This window comes from Falco rusticolus, chromosome 5 (genome assembly GCF_015220075.1).
Source record: "Falco rusticolus isolate bFalRus1 chromosome 5, bFalRus1.pri, whole genome shotgun sequence".
Lineage (NCBI taxonomy): Eukaryota > Metazoa > Chordata > Aves > Falconiformes > Falconidae > Falco > Falco rusticolus.
Window position 1 is genome coordinate 34,936,068 of NC_051191.1, and position 16,692 is coordinate 34,952,759.

Here is a 16,692-nt window from a genome sequence, read left to right on the forward strand (position 1 = left end):
AGGGAACATCAAGTTTCAGCCTGAAAAAGCTGTTGCAATCTGGATAAGGGGATTTCAACAGGGAAAAGCCAGTCTGCTGTCAAGAGTACTCTTCAACTCGCTCTTTACTGTACTCCCCCTCTGCTAGAACGCACCAAACAGGACAGCTGTTTTATACTAGTATATGTTCTGTGATATGTCTGTGGAAACATGGCAGAGAAAAGATCCTCAAGGGACATAAATGAGCTCCTATAAAGAGAATTAAGTAGGTTAAGCGATAATCAGACAGGCAGTAAACCAGGTTTAGAACTCTAGCATTTTAATTCATAGAATCCCTAGACTGGACAGATATGTTAAAAATGCAAAGTAGTAAGATTTTTGATGAAAAGCTCAAAACACTTGGGGGGTGGGGAGAAAAAACTTTTAACAGGTTGTCATTCTTCACTGGTATTCAATAGTCATCACATACAAAACATTTTTTTTAACAGCAATTAGAACAGGATGTTAACTAAGTAAGATTATGTACGTGGGACTTCAGCTTCACAATCAAGAGACACGCTATGCTAAAATACTTCTTCTCTACCAAGCATTACAGCTTCAATATCAACATGACATACTTTGCCACCTCTGATGCTTGTATCACTCCCACCTACTCAACGCCTTTTTCCACAAATGACAGACAACTCAGATGATGCACATACGGACTGACAGAGCTTAAGCTGGAAAACAAACCAGGTCCTGATGTGGTCCAAGCCAGCCAATTACTCTTACTAAGGTCCCATTTGTGAAGCAGAGATAATTGCTCTCATTATCAAAGAAATTACATAAAGGTTTCATTAATAAGGAGCATCTCAGAAACGTTTTATGCTGATGAGTCCCCTAAGAAGTTATAAAAACAAAATAAAACCCTGGGTGGAGTAACATGCAAACCTTATTTTACAATGAAATACGATGGTAACCATTTTCCTGAATTATGGCCATTGTAACTAGTATGCTAACAGCTTATCGTTCTCCCAAGAAAGAGTCCTTACCTGTTCCGCAAGCCAACTTGTGCTACCACTTACTGAAAGCGAGGAAAATCATTTGCCCACTTGGAGGACAGATAGGTATTTGATTACCAACATCATTGCAAACAAAGGGTCTTGCTTTTTGGTACTTCACAACAAATTTATCTGCAAGGTTCATTACACTCCCTCTTTTTAAAACATCTACACATTTAGTTGCACACTGTCACAGCACTAGCAAAACTATCGAGCTGAAACAAGGTCTTTTACCATCTCACACCAGCATACTCTTCATGCTAGTCCCTCTGCTGCCTTTTCCTGGTCTCTCCTCACCCAGGGTGCTCATTCTCTCTCCTTTCTTTTCTCTGCTTCTTCCACCTCTCTTCCTTGGCTGCTCCCTCTTCATTGGCTGCCCAACCTCTTAACTTAACCAGCCACAGCTGCACCTTGTCTACATCAGCCAACCCACCGCCCCTGAAGCCAGCCCACAGCTGTATATTACCAATGCTAATTAACCCAGCTTCATTCCTCTACAGCACACCACTCTAGCATGACATGATAATTAAAAGAACAAAAACGTATATGCCTAAGCCTCCTAAAGGGTAAGACAGTTGAAACAAAATAGCCTTAAATAAAAGTGGCACACTAAAACAATAGCTTGTGTACTGATAGCCAAACATCTTACTCACTTTGTACAATTTAAAGCCTTTTAATTCACATGTAAACTGCATCCCACTGCTTCAAAACCTCTGCTGAATCTCTTGCAGTTGCCAAATCAGAAACTTTTACAGGGAAAGCCAGTGGCAAGGAAAGAGAAAACAACACTCCAAAAGGTTTTAGGGAGGCTTTATCCCTCCAAGGGATGAAAAATTGAAGATCACCAGCAGCAGCGATACTGGCAGGGCAGGGGGTGGTAGCATGGGGATGGGAGTGGATGAGTAAACATGAAGGTCAGCTGGGCGTCACAAGCAAGGGAAGATGGTTGCTGATAGTGGAGCTAAGAAGCAACTCTCAAGCAGCATTAGAAGAATGGTGTCGATACACTTGTCAGTGAACAAGCAAGATCACCACATGTGCGGTCTATCACTTAGAGAGTGGTTTTTCCCTTCCTCTCAATCTTGATGTGGTCCCTTATAGCACATCTGAGCCAAGCTAAAATCGTTTCATCTGCTAAGTGTCCTCCAGCTTTCTCTGTAGAGTCATTACCTTACACACTCTTCAAAGTAGTATTTCTTAACAGTTCCTATACACCCAATTCAGTTGAAGCCAGAAATGCCCATTGATAAGCTTTCTAGATCTGTACTTCTGTAAAATATTAAGCCTTGGGTAGGCTGTACCTGCTCACTGGACACTATCTTTTGTTAGTTCATTCACCATGTAAAAACTTTTGCACTATGTATCAGACAGGGAGATAAAGCTTATAAACAGAGGCGGGGGGGGGGGAAACCAAACTACTTTGAAGTAATCCAAATTTGGTTCATGATCTCAGGATTTAGCTGGTTTCATCATGTCAAATCTCTTCCATTGTGGGAGAAGAATAAAAGATGCAAAATTAAAGAAAAGGACTCTTCTGACTTTTTATTCACTTTCTGTGAACAAAATTCAGGAGGCCAGATTTCTGCCTCTATGCTTCAACTAAAAGGGTAATCATTGCTCCAGCTGGGACTTTTCCATCCCGATTCTGAACATGCTCCTCTTTCCAGCAATATGGCAGTTACGTTAAAAAAAAAAAAAAAAAAAGGAGGAAAAAAAAAGAAAACAACCAATTTCACTAACTTTTTAAGACGGCAGCATTGCCTATCTATTCCTTCCTGGACATGGCCAAACTTTCATGTTTTGTTAATCTGAAACATTGTATTTTAAATAAGCCCTTGTTTCCCAAGCATTTCCTGCAGTTAAGCACTATACAGTCAGATGCAGATCATGATTAATAGAGTAGCAACAGGAATTTATTTTCTTTCTTTCATTACTCAGACAGAGTTTGTTGACATTAAATAAATCAGAACTAGGCCCATTTCTACTCTAGCTTTTGCCAGAAGAAAAAAAGGCATGCTGTTGGGTTGGAGGTTTTTTTTGTTTAGGGATCACAAGATAGAAGACAACTGAAAAAGAGCACAACTAATTTTTAAAGTTTTATCTACCAGTACATTCACAAATAAAGTATTTATTTAATGTAAGCCGCTGACCATTTATTTGTTTGAAGTATCCTCAAGAAAGAGGTAACAACACTATTTTTACTTTATGTTGAATTTTAGGAAATACAAGGTTCTTTTTGGTTTGAGCTGCTTCTTTTTTTTCTAGAGGTATTCTAAAAATAGAAATAGCTGAGAATATTCTTGCCAAAAAACTCATTCTGAACACACAGCCCATCAAACACCTTGTCTTACTTTAAAATACAACTGGAAGATTCAAAACAATAAGTATATTTAATATATTTAATCCTTGAAGAGAAAGAAATATTTACGAGCTGCGACGACTTACTGGTAATATACTTGCTTCTCAGTGACTCTCCTCCAGACTAACAGTATATTCTGCAAATGCAGAAACATTTCCCAAGAGCACAGACAGGTTAAAGTTAAATTTGTGTATGGCTTCTTAGCGTATCCTCCTAGGACATAATTATACCCTTCTGAGTCTGTGACTCTTCAGGGCAAATGCAAAAATGCAAAGTTAAAATTGAAGATTTCAATTCTTTGGTTACTTGTTTATTATTTTTTTAAATTAAATCCTTAAGATGCTTTAGGAAGCATGTTTCTTAAAATATTCCAGGCCTGTTTCTTGTAACCTGACTATACAGCCAGGCTATACTGTGATTATAGCTGTACCGTGTTCAGCCATAAAATAAAGTACGACAAAACAACTTTGATGTTTTTACATCATATCTAAAGAACAAGGACACAACCAATCTGAAATAAATTCAGTAATTATGTTTTTTAAAGATAATGAATTATTTAAGACTTTAAATTGCCGAACTGCAATTCTTTACTGATTTTTTTTTTATTATGTAAGTGTTAATTGATGTTAATAAAGAATTTCCAGAGTTAGATTCTATACCACATTGGAAAAGATAAATTACAGGCTCCCAGATCCCTACTATGCTACCACAAATACAATCATGTAAAATTAAGGAAGCAGTAAATGCACCTATTATGCCTTTCCACTTTACTGATCTTCCACATTTAATTTAAACCTCTTCAATCATTCTGTTCTCCATTAAGGTTGTCAAAAAAATTAATCTAGCTATGTACTCTCCCATCTGAGCAGGTGGACTTCAGTCAGACTCCCACAATGTAAAACTTTGGCTCAATATGTACTGTAAACTTTGTTCACATATCAGAAACTGAAATAACATGTCATTTTTCATTTTAACACAATTCCCCTTTGAAGTGACAGACATTACGCTACAACATTTTAAAACAGAGCTACCTCAAATTGGCAGCCTAAGCTCAGACTGCAAGTGTTGCTTAGACCTGGCCCAAGTCCCAGGCATGGAATGGTCCCTTCCATCTCATACCTTCCTCACAGTTTCTCAGAAAACAGTCACATGTATTTAGAGCTCCAAGACAGGACAGCAACGTTTAGCACCTCAACAGCCTGGTAAAACAAGCAACAGGGGATTACTTCCCATTATTCTGTTCTCATTAAAAAATAAAGAGTATTTTTACTGAAAACAGGCCTACTCTTCCTTCAGGTAATGTATATAGTGTTGCTCATACTGAAAGTTTTGTAGTAGGTGAACTGCTTGCAAATGCAAGATCTCAACTTCTAGTTTTCCTACAGCTGACACTGTAAGATTCAAGTTATCCTGACCAGCACCATTACTGTGCTTTCATCTAGAGTTGCAATAGCAAAACGCTTAAATCTATTTCAGTCTCTACCCACTTCACCAGGATTTCAGACAGGGAAATTACAAGGATTGAAATCATTACACCACAATCTGATGCCAAATTCTTTCATGTCTTTTCAGGGTCATAGAAGTCCTGGAAGAAGGTCTTGCTTCTTGAATGATACAATCCCTTCCCCACCCTGCACAATCTTGAACATGAAGCAGGACTGTTAAAAGTTTTGCTTTTAAAAAGACACATTGTTCCAGCACTAAATCTTGTTCACAAAAGACAGAGAAAGATTAATTCCTTTACCACATTTCCAAAATCCAAATGAATACTCTAAAGGCATGGATATGTCTTTCTTTGAGCATCAGGCTGGTTGACAATACAAAGAGCGATACATTTAATCATGAACTGTATACTGCATAACTAGAGGCAGTTACACATTACATACATTTGTAACTATCCCTAAATTAAATAAAGTATCACCCACATAGTGCTGCTCTCTTTCAGTGACAGGAAGTCTACAGTAATCAGCTCAAAAACTACAAACGGCAAAAGCACTTACAAATACTGAAGCATTCTTTGTATTTGATCTCCTTTCATTACTGTCATTTTTTAAATATGGTTTCTGAATCTATGTGGTGCCATAAGCTTTTTCACTGTGCTGTTACATAAATGTATTCTTTACTATGTTTATTAAGTTCTTCCCCTCTTTTTAAAAGGGAAGTTATCAAAATGCTTATTACTACAAAGAAAAACATTCCTGGAGGCAGCGTACATGAACAGCCCATAAGGCAGCACTGTGCACAATTCACAACTTCCAAAACGTAGCCATGCACCTGAAAAGTATGTTTTTTCTAGTTCTGTCCAGAATTTACCTTCAAAAAGCTAGTTTAGAAACAGCAATAATTTTAATGTATACAGGTAAGAATAAAAGAGTAAAAAAAAAAAAAAAGTATTTCATATAGTGACTGGTTATATATCTTGCATTAAAAGCTTTCTACTTATTAACAAAATAAAGAGATTGTTGGATCACCCACATCTAAGTGAAATGCAGAAAAAATTGAGCCAAAAAAAATTATGAATTTGTAGGAATCTGAACTTAAATAGTTACCAAGCAAATTTACTGCAGACAAACCATTTGCCTCCAAAATTAAAGATTCCTGGAAGGACCCATTAGCACTCACTGCTTCTGAAGTAGTGAGGAGAATTTTGTTTGGCAGCTGAAAAGAAAGGTCCAGATGACTCAAACTAAATACCTGATAAAACCCTTGAAGCAGAACAAGGAAACCAAATATACTACTGATAGTTGGTAGACAGCAGTTTACGTAAGACTCAAACTGTTCTTTAAGAATAGGAAGGTTGTTTAGGATACTCTAAAATTAGTTTAAAAGTGACACCAAATCAGTTACCGGGAGGGAGGAATACAAACAAATAATTGTGATCCACTACAGACGACATTTAAAAAATCTGACAAGAAGCCAGTGGTTTGGATTTTGGAATGACAGAGAAAAGCCTTCTACATATTCATCGGACAATTAAGGTCCTGCATAGGAAGAAGTTTTTTGGGTTTTGGTTGGTTGGGGGGGTGGGGGTGTCACCTGGGGTTTTTTTGGTGTTTTGGTTTTTTTGGTTTTTTTTTTTAACTGAAATATTCACTGCAGTGTGAATCATCACCGAGCAGGATTTTCAGAAGGCATAGGGTTTCACAGCAGCAAAGTCTACTGTCACAGTCTTGCTCTTGGCTGGCTTGTTAAATTTCCAGCCAGTTAGCTCCTTGGTTTTGCTTGGCTTCACTACATGGTTACACCACACCACAGGGGTAGGACAACATAATAGCCCCAATTTACAGTACTTTTAACAGCCAAGAAACTGAAGATCAAGGTACTAGGAAATGAAGAACAGCAAGCACTCTGTTGTCCAAATTCACTTTATCAGCAAGATGAATCCTTCCTTGAATGATGGACAATACCATTAACCAAGTATAATATGTAACTGAATACATGCGGTGGTGGATTGAACTAGGGTGGCCAATACTGCTACCAGCTTAAATTCTTCCATCATGCCCCTTTCCTTGGGGTCTGCTGACAAGCTGCAGAACACAAGTAGCAACTGAAGCACCAGCAATTTACTCCTGGTAGAGTATACTGAAATTCACACAGGATTTGCTACATACCCTGTCTAACCATCCCTACAGCAGGTACAATCACCTCTGGGACAGGAGGAGGAACACAGCTGAGGGCAGCAACCACAAACTACCCCACTTTCACTCAACAGGGTGCCAGTTGCCATGCAGCACCTGCGTGCGCTATTTTCCTTTATCTGCTCAACTGCTTTTTCATTGGGAAAGAACAGCAGCAAAAACCCAATAAACCCACGGATCCTAAAAGACCTAAAGTACCGTTACCCTTATGCTTTTCATGTCACATCAAGAGTTAACCCTCAGTCTAAAATTTCCATTGAAAAAAACAAAATATTGACCAATGCTTGTTAATTTATGATTCACATAGTATAACAGGAATGCCAAAGGAAAAGAATCTGTCAGCAAGCCACAAAGAACATACAGAGAAAAGTTGTGTGATTTGAAGAGGCTTTTTATTTTGATTTGGTAAACTTTAAATTAAATGCTTAGCTGCTTTGGGCATGCACAGTCCTAGTTAAGCAGATAAAACTGAAGAGCTGTAGATTTTGCTTTAAAGGACCAACTTTTTAAAAGAGTACTTTAAAAGTTTCTATGTTTCAGGTTATTTAGGAACACAGTAATTCTATGAAGACTTTCAGTATGCTGAGGCTCTGTGAGCTTTTAAAGTGTTCTCAGCATCCACTGTGTATTCATTTTTCTGGGCTTCCTGTGAAGTCTATAGTCCAATTAACTGACAAAAGACTGAAATGAAACTGTTTAGGCTTTTTACTTTCTGGGTAGAAAGTGCATCCTTGGTCAGTTCTGTTTTCCTCCTTCTACAACTGTTTTCCAGCTTAACAGCTTCCCTATCACAGTTCTGATAAATTTCAGAGGAAAAATTACTTCAAATCTCAATTATTTATAGTGATATGACAAACTGCTAAGAAAGAAAAGGTGGGGCTTAGCCTAATAAAAAATAAAACAGAAGTCCCTCTGGGAACATCCAACATTGCTTATCTAATTTTTTTGCTCTGTATTGATGCTTCCTGATTTCTTCTCATCAGGAAGAGAGCATGCATGCTGTTCTCTAAAAAGTTTCTGCAGTTTCTTTCTGTAAAGATTACTGGCTTCTATAATTGGTCTTACGCTTAATATTAAAGGAGATCTTTAGTTTGTTCCCTCCCCCTCATATATGCTCATAGAGACTGACATATCCTTTAAATCAGGGTCTCTGAAATGTAACTACTTCATTCTTGTTCAAAGCAACAAACCTGTTCTCAAGGATTTAATACAAACAAAAATCCACATCCGAAAACATTCTCACGAAAGCATCCTTCTGTTCCAAGTTCTGTTCTAAAATACCTACTTTTAAGGGAAGCAAACCACACATTAGGTATAGACTTCTGTGAGAGGTTTCTGTAATATTTCTTGGTATCAAAAGTGCTAGAGACTGGAAAAGAGACAACGCAGATAGAAGAATACACAACCAAAGCAGGTTTATTTTACCAGACAAACCCATTTCAATACTTCAAAAAGAACAGAGCTGAAAATTACTCTCAATAAACGAATTACTTTTCATCTGAAAACAGGTCTGTCTGGTACTGCTTCAAAAAGCATGAGATCTACTCTAAATCTGAGTAAGTAGGGCTGCACTGCCACTCCTGAATCACATGGGTAGGAACACTTAAGCTATACCAGTCCTTACTCCTCATGCCCTGGTGTCTGCATCTGTCTCAAGGATTTCTGGCTTTAAGAAGTGATCCTACTGCCTGGTTCAGAATAAATAAATTCAGTAAACCAGAGCAGTCACCTGCCTTCCTCACCACAACAATTAAGTCAGGACAGCTTTTGTCTTCCTGATACTGAGGATACTGAACTGCAACTTCCCAAAGTCCTGGTACGAGTCTACATACTCACTCCATTTGCTGCATTTTAAATGTCAGCTTGCAAAGTTGAGCCTTCACCTCTGTAGGGAACCGTAATGCCACGCTACAGGCTGCTCAGATCTCAGCCTCTTTCAAGCACTACATGGGAGACTGAAGAGAAACACACTTTGCCACCACTCTATTAGCCACACCAGACTCTTAGCAAAAAGGCACACTCTCTAACAGTAAACTACTTACCCAGCTTTGCTTCAGGAAAGCCAAAACAGTCTGGAGGCTGCCTTGGAAGCAAAAGCAACACACTGATAAGTTATTCTGAGGAACAAGAAACCAACCTATGCCAAGCATAACTTTTTCCTAACCAATTTGGGATTTTGGGACAAAAGCTAACAGAGCATAGGAGAAAAGTTCACATTCACATTTAAATCCTCAGACTGAAGCATAACAAACAATACATGACAAATTAAATGAACAACTCTTCAAAATTACTTCTGGGACTTTCTGCAGTGTATCATTAAATTCAAACACATATTGCCAAAATGTAAAACACAAAAGCAAGCTGTTCTTGAGCTTCACTGACTGTACTGCTCATCTTATTTTAATGAATCTTAAGCACGTCATGTCATGACATGTTCCTGGGAACATGTCCATGCTACTTTAACATGATATTTGGCAAAACCCTAAAGATAACTAGTATGTTTTTAACTCCATGTCTTCTTATCACATTTGCTTTTTTTTTTTTTTCCTCCAATAATTCGTAGGCTCTAATTAACCCAGTCTTGCAGTCCATTGAAATCCCTTCCTAAGTCACAGGAATTAAACAGATTTTAAAATAGTGTAATACCCCATTTAGAAATGTCACCTCCTTCCTACTCTACTTTCAGGCCACAAACATAAAAACTGGCTATATTACCTAGCACCACAGTTTGAAACGTGCAAAGAAAAATAAAGCCACTGAATTTTTACTTTACTGATGTAAAGACAAAACAAAACAGTCCTGAAATTGAACCTTCCCTCTTCAGAGATTACTCTACTGAATTAAATGCAATGCTATCCTTAAATACAGAAATGTATGTTGTTAATAATCACATAGGGTATGAACAAAACAAAGTTGTTTGTGGGGATTTTTTTAGCCTTTGCCATTTGAGCTGAAGGAACACTGGGGATTCCAAAGAACATTTATTTGCAGACTATGTTAGTTTGAAAGTTTTAATCAAGGATTTATTCTGTTTCTTTTATTAAGGGGATAAATATGCACATATCAAAATGCAGAACTCACCCACCCACTGTATGGTACTACTGCTGCAAAGCTACGATCATGGAACCTTGACTAATTTTTGTTCTGATTACAGAATACTGTAAAAGAAAAGAATATACTGAAGTGTTGCAATTATCACACTACATATCAGCAGATGGAATGCAGTAAAACTCCAACAGTCAACAACAAGATGCCTGTGCCCAATCCCTTTATAACTTACATTAAGTAAACTATGTTCAAAATTGGGGAAATTATCAGAAAGAACACTTCGCTTACAAATCTTAAAGAAAAATACTTGCAAAAATTTTTAAAGCACATGTAAAAATAAATACACTTGTTTCATTTCTCTCTACCACATGAATGCATATATGCAGCATTCCAAGGCACTTTTTAATAAAATCTCATACTTCAGAGCCACTTCCTTCAACACCTCATTGTTGAATGTACTGCCTGAATGTTTTGAAGAGCAAAATCTTACATTGTGATAACTATCCCACTCCCTTTGAGTAAGGTTCTCCTCAAAGAACCTTAAGTGCACTGAAAATAGCTACCTACCTACTCACTGTACTTTTGCCCATTAATTTTTTGTCTCTGCTGAAGTAAGCAAATTTTGACCGATGACCACTTCCTGTAAATGAAGTAGATTAATAAAACATCATTAGTAAAAATATAGTTATCTTCCAAGCTTTTTACAATTCTTACTGTCCCATAAATGGGGGGGTGGGGGGGAAGACAAAAACATTTTGTGCACCTAAAAAAATATAAAATTAAACTTAAATTAAAAAGCTTCTCAGTAGTTTTAAAGCAAATGCAATAAAAAGCAGTGATCACACACAAAGTAAAGCAGGAGTCATTAACTGTCAAAATTTCATTTTAAAAACAAAATTAGTACTACCTTGGAGACTTAGCAAAAAGATCAATCAGTAGTAAGCTCCCCCCCTCCCCAGAAAAAGGAGTTGGCAATATGAACTAAAAGGCTACAGAGATCTAACATATCTACAGATCCTTTGTCCAAACAGAAAGGCACAGACGCCTCAATCTTCTAAAGATAAGTTATTCTAAAAGTAATACAGAATGAAGTCTCATAAGAAAACCACAGAAGAAACAACAAATGCCCCCCAAATTATTTTAAACTGTGTGTAATTTATTCTTTGCTAAACCCAATAAGACTTGAATGCTGGCTGGATCTTTCTATTATACATCTTAAAGGGAACTTTGCCTCCTTACAAGACAGACCTAAACGCTTCTGAACCACCCTTGGGACAACAGGGGAAGAAGCTCAAATCCACACCCCAACAGTTTTCAGAGATGACTGGAAAAAACAAAACAGAAGCTGGAAGCACAGAATCCACATTTCCAAATCCAAAGGAGAAGGAAGGGAACAAAAACACTTCCACCAGAAATCTTGGTTCACCGAAGAAATGAGAAGGAAAAAACCAAACAACATAAAAAACCCCAAAACACCAACAAACAAACAAAAACCACCCAAAAAAAGGCAAAAATCACTAAAAAACAATTGGGAAAGCAGAGAGACTCTGACCTTTTAGGATCTCCAGAATCAGTACGTTCCAGTTGTAATGGGTACAGGAAACGAACAACTACATTGGTGAAAAACCGTATCACCCAAGTCTTGAATGCAGTGTGGCATTCTAGGACCCTAAGCTAGTGAAGGGATCAGCTGTTGCATGCAATGATAAAGTTGTAATTCTTTTTTCACCAAAGAGCCAAGAGGCACTTTCACTCTGTTAAGAGTGATGGCCAGAAGAACCACAGCACAACTAGTTGAGGGTACTGCAGCTATAAGGTAAACTGATATGCCAGGGGACATAGTCAGAGTGTTCTTGAGTGCCTGAAGAATGCAACCGAGTTGCCCAGGCCCACAGCAGTTAGCCCTGTGGTCCCTGAGCAATTATGCAGCAGAAACCATGGTTTGCCAATGGTGGGACAATGGGAGGAAGCAAAGGAGGAGAGGCTGCCACCTGATGTTGCTGTATCACCCTGGTGCACACCCAGCCTCATCACATCCTGCAAAGAAGCTGTAGGATGGCAGGCAAGCGGCTGTCTTCCTCCTTCCACTTACAATGGTTGCCAAGTCAATATAAAACACCAATAAAGTTGGCAGAAAGTTTCAGATACCCCTGGTCCTGCAAAGGGACCTAGTCTCTTGAGTGCTTACACCAGATGATCCAGAGACACTCTCCCTTTGCCAGCACTAGCAAAGAGCAGTAGCACTGCCCAACACAAGTAGGACTTGGCACTGTTGTGTACAAGGATGTGGCTGACAGCTGGTTCTTAAACTCACAATACAGAAATGATACTAAATACTGTTGAAAATCCACAGGTTTCTTTTTTGAGAAAGGGATTTCTGTAAGAACTACATTAGATATAAAATTGTATCACTGAAGTCTTACAGGCAGACATCCTTTCCACCTGACAAAGGACTGGATCCTTAGAGAGCTCCAATACTGTAAGACATAAAATTTTATTTTCCAAGACTCCCAGGTAGATTCTAAACTCAGAATGCCTCACCCCACAGGCAGTAATGCTTTTTTTACTTGTTTTAAAATGCTATGATTTCAGTTCTAGCCATACACCTGACAATATTATTTCTTCTAATGCTGTAATCATTCAGACTGTATTAAGTTTCTTTTACTTCATTGAATTCAGACTTGTTATACGTGGAATGGCTCTTTCCTTCAGTCTTACAACCCTATCAGCGGGAGCATGCACCATATTTGACATGCAAATACAATAAAATCATAAGAGAAATTAGAGAGAAAGGGTTATATTCTTTTCCTGAATAGATACTATAAAATTAGTCACAGCATAAGCAACTGGTTTTAGAGTATAATCACCGAGTACCACAATTTCAACACAAAACTAGGCTGCCCTTTTCCCTTGCAAGAAGGGAAAGGACTTGGGTTGCAAAGCCTCTCCAGGCAGTGTCACAGAAGTATCTGGGTTTCAGCTCTTCCCTCTCCTCTCTTTACAGCATCAACCAGCTACACCAAAGCACCTTTCCACTCAGTTCTAACGGAAGACAGACACCTCACGCCCTCACGCCATTATAATGCAATCTTTACCAGGCCAATTAAAATGGCACCGACTAGATTTCACAACACTCCAACCTCATCATCTTTGGGACAAGGGTTAATAAAGCAAGAGTGGGACCTTACTTGAGTACCAAAATATGACTTGAGAGTTCTATAGTCAAAGCAAATTGGAAATAAATACATTTCGAATGAGAAAATGCCAATCTTCATCATTTTGTTACACATGTATATAACGTTATATTAAGAAAAGAACATGCTAATAAAAATATTAGCCTATTTCATATATATACACAAACTATGCTGATTAAAATCACTATAATTCCACCTCATTACAAGGCTTTTGTTCTCCATGTTTCATGGAAAATGAGAATTCTTTGGCCCAAAGGCTGTGCATCAAGCTGTATTCTTCTTTTCCAAATTAGATGTTAATTTGCTGATTAAGAATTTTGCAGGAAATGGGAAATTCTCCCTAGCAAAGAGATACCTCATACTCAAGAGAGGCTAGCAGCTGCAGCTATGTCCTGCATGGTAACTCCTAGCTCCTGCTGAGCTTTCACTTCTGCAGAAGGCAGGAGACAGTGTCTACTGGGCAACACCATTACTAGCTCTCAGATGCACAACAGCTTATACAACCTCCCTGAGGAACCTATCCCAGCATCTGATCATACTTACCAAAATTCCCTTTGACCTCCTAAAAACCCTTTTATACAAACATCATGATGATCTTATTCCTTCCCAGAGGGCAAAGAACAGCTTTTCCTTTCCCCTTCCTTTTGTGCTCACTCCCAACAGAGAGCAGCTTTGGTTCTTCCTCTCTGTTCTTCTGGTCCATCTTTGCTAGACTTATGTTCCTTTTTAGTCCTTTTAGAAGTTAATACACTTCTGTAAGTACAGTACTCCATGTGAGCTCCTAACATCTGTGAATACAGCAACGGTATTTCACTACAGTTTGGACACAGGCACTCCTACGTATACATCCTGGAACCGTGTCTGCTTCCCTCTCTCCCTCAACGCACTGTTGGTCTGAACGGCTTATTACTCACAACAAGCACTACATCCCTGCCCTGTTAATCAGTAGTCCTCATTATGTATTTGCACTGTTTGTCATTTCAGCATTTGCCTTTTTATGCAAAATGGGTATATTAGTTTCTGGTCTATCATACAATAATTCAGGAAAATATCAACAAATACAAGGCCCAAGAAAATGCATATGAAACCTACAGTTTCCCTCCAGTTTTGCAGTGAAGTATTCCTACTACAATTTTCCAGAAAACCTGTAGTAGCAGCTTCAGTCTAGGACATACCTCCTTAGCTTAAATGGACCATACCTGCATGTGCCAAAAGCTCTTCTTAAAATACAGTTGCCACTGCTTCTACTCTACTTGGATCTTCTGATCCACCACAGGAGGACACTGCATTGCTTTAGCACAGGTTGGTTTTGTACTAAACCCCTTTCAGATTAAACTTCCAGAGTAATACCCAAGTCAAATTCTATCTATAGCATAGGTTTAGTTTTTCCAAAACCTCACCCAAGTGACTGACCCTTCATTCTAACAAACAGAGACAAAAACATTGCTAGGTACTTAAAAAGTTTAACTAAAAAAACCAAGCAAAAAACCCCAGAATGATGATGCACTCTAAGAGCTATTTTACAAGAAAGTTAGACACAGAGTAAAGGTCACAGAAAAATAAGTAACCATCTCTTCTAAAAAAAAAAAGATAAAATGGGTATTAATGATAAATTTGATAGAAGCACAGAAAACTTAAACATCTTCTCCTCAAGTATCAGCTTCCCTCCTTTCCCCCTGCCCTTTGATTTTCAGAAATACTATGCAGTGATCATACTGACCCAGTCCCACTTCAAATTTCAGACAGCATAGCTTGGACAACTGTCTCCATACAAATCAATCCTAGTAGGAAAAACCCCAAAAACACAAAGCCAAAAAAAAAAAAACCAACACCACCAAAAAAAACATTAAGGGACAGGAAAATTGGAAAACATTTCTTCAAGCATTCCAAATTTTAACATGGATTAATGCAAAGCTAAAACAAAGACGCGTCTGATGTTAAGACGTTAGGTCACATACAGTAAGGACAACAGGAAGTATTTCAGTACTGGAAAGATTTCATTATTTAATTTATAAATCCCAGTAAAAGTGTCAAAACAGTGTTTTAGTATAAACACATTAAAATATGCACATCATTTTGCATAACATTTCCTGTATGCTAAGCTCAGATAATATAGTCTGCTTCTATTTGTGATACATTAGTTTAATATTTGCATTTTAAATACTGGGAAAGGTTGCCTGCTTTTTTCCCTGCAGAAGAATTACTTTGAAAGGTATTCTCTGCGTAGTCTTCACACTCATTAATTAGTCTTATACTCATTAGTCCTGACTGATGGACAATTTCATCATTTTCAACTTTGATTTACTGTTGTTATAGTTGAAAATCAAATTCAATTCCACACCTTCCTTCAAAATCAAATACTCTTATATGCTTCAACCTTACATACTTGCAAAACCTGCAGATCCTAATCCCAACCACTGCAGGTCATTTTCAGGAACAAACTGTTGAGAATGGTTTTTTTTTTGTTTGGTGAGGGTTTTTTAGTTTGTTTATTTGTTTTTTTTAACAGAGAAACAGCTCCTGTCTATAGTAATGCATAAATAAAAAGGAAAGGTTTCTCTAGGTAAATGAGGCCCTTTTGTATGCTTCACCAAACCAAGCAAGTCTGCAGTACAAGGTCTTTGTCAGTAATGGAAGAGATCAGAAACAGCGAGCTGCATGAAGAATCCTGCTTTCAAGAGTAACAATTAAGACCTGCTTTATAGTCAGTCAAGGGAAGTATCAGGGGAGGAATCACTCTTAGACTGACCTCTATCCACTGACTATAAAGGGAGCCTGAAGAGGTAGGTGAACCAGATTTCAAACTTGTTAGTAATTAAACATAAGCAAGGCAGACCTACTCACTGCATCTAGCTGAGTATACTTTACATTTCCTCTGATCTTACTGACTGGAACAAAGCCAATAATCCTAAATTTGTCATGCCTGATTTCTAATGGGCTCATGCTAAAATGAATATCGTCATTTTATTTGTCACACAGAAATACAACCACCATCTAAAATGAATAATTAACCATGCACAATAAACTAAAACAAAGTTTATCACTTACTGTATTTACCCGCATCTCATTTACTTAAGCTTTCACATACTGTATTTCAGCTGCATCTTACACTCATCTAAGACGGCTCTAAATTGCCGTTAGTTTCTCAGGATGCAGCACTTGAAGCCTGAAGTAGAGCAGGCACCAATGACCTGCACTTAAAACAATCAAAAATTATTTACAAACTGCTCAAACATGTAGAACTTTGGCAGGAGCACAAAACTACTACACAAAGGGTAGTTAACAGAAAACAAACATTAAACACAAAGGATCCATAATACTCAATTATCTTTTACTATGTAACAGTACCAATATTAACTTGAGTGGGAGATGGGTATCAAAGCAGAACCACCGCTACTTTGTGGACAAGTTCACCTACGTAACCCAAGTGTCAC

At 37.9% G+C, this 16,692-nt stretch overlaps 1 protein-coding gene across 7 annotated transcripts in view; it reads right to left on the minus strand.

The window, feature by feature from the left end:
* CNOT2 (CCR4-NOT transcription complex subunit 2) overlaps nt 1-16,692 on the minus strand; it is a 91,183-nt gene that overhangs the window by 46,394 nt on the left and 28,097 nt on the right. For 2 of the 7 annotated variants that reach the window (XM_037387479.1, XM_037387480.1), the window contains exon 2: nt 10,632-10,704. The exons of 3 other annotated variants lie outside the window; for them this stretch is intronic. The gene's annotated coding sequence lies outside the window, so the exon portion shown is untranslated. Of the gene's footprint in view, nt 1-4,497; nt 4,550-9,058; nt 9,100-10,631; nt 10,705-16,692 lie in introns of those variants that run through there. 2 more of the 7 variants (XM_037387481.1, XM_037387482.1) reach the window with 2 other exon arrangements.